This window comes from Neopelma chrysocephalum, unplaced genomic scaffold, assembly GCF_003984885.1.
Source record: "Neopelma chrysocephalum unplaced genomic scaffold, ASM398488v2 Primary Assembly neopelma1_97197, whole genome shotgun sequence".
Taxonomy (NCBI): domain Eukaryota; kingdom Metazoa; phylum Chordata; class Aves; order Passeriformes; family Pipridae; genus Neopelma; species Neopelma chrysocephalum.
Genome location: NW_020925838.1, coordinates 6,063 through 6,405, shown reverse-complemented (window position 1 = coordinate 6,405; position 343 = coordinate 6,063). Strand labels below are relative to the sequence as shown.

The following is a 343-nucleotide window of genomic DNA, read 5'->3' as shown; positions in this document are numbered from 1 at the left end:
CGAACCCCAAACACCCCCCGGACTCAGCCCTGAACCTCCCGAACCCCAAACACCCCCCGGACTCAGCCCTGAACCCCCCGAACCCACCCCATGGACACAGAGCCCCCAAGACTCAGCCCTGAACCCACCCCATGGACACGGAGACCCCCAGACCCTCCCCACCCTTGGTGCCTCCTGCTCAGGGTCCAGGGGATCCTGAACCCCGGAACTGCCCCAGAGCCCACCCCAAACCTCTTGCCAGGTCACTGAGGGGGGCTGTGTCCCATTTTGGGGTCCCTGACAGGGACTGTGTCCCATTTGGGGGGTCCCTGGTGGACTGTGTCCCATTTGGGAATCCCTGATG

General features: G+C 64.7%; 1 protein-coding gene across 1 annotated transcript in view; it reads left to right on the top strand.

Annotated features, from left to right (window-relative positions):
- Positions 1-343, top strand: part of LOC113961440 (lysine-specific demethylase 5C-like) — a gene marked incomplete at its 5' end in the record, with an annotated part of 4,336 nt that overhangs the window by 2,920 nt on the left and 1,073 nt on the right. The gene's annotated exons all lie outside the window — the stretch shown is intronic.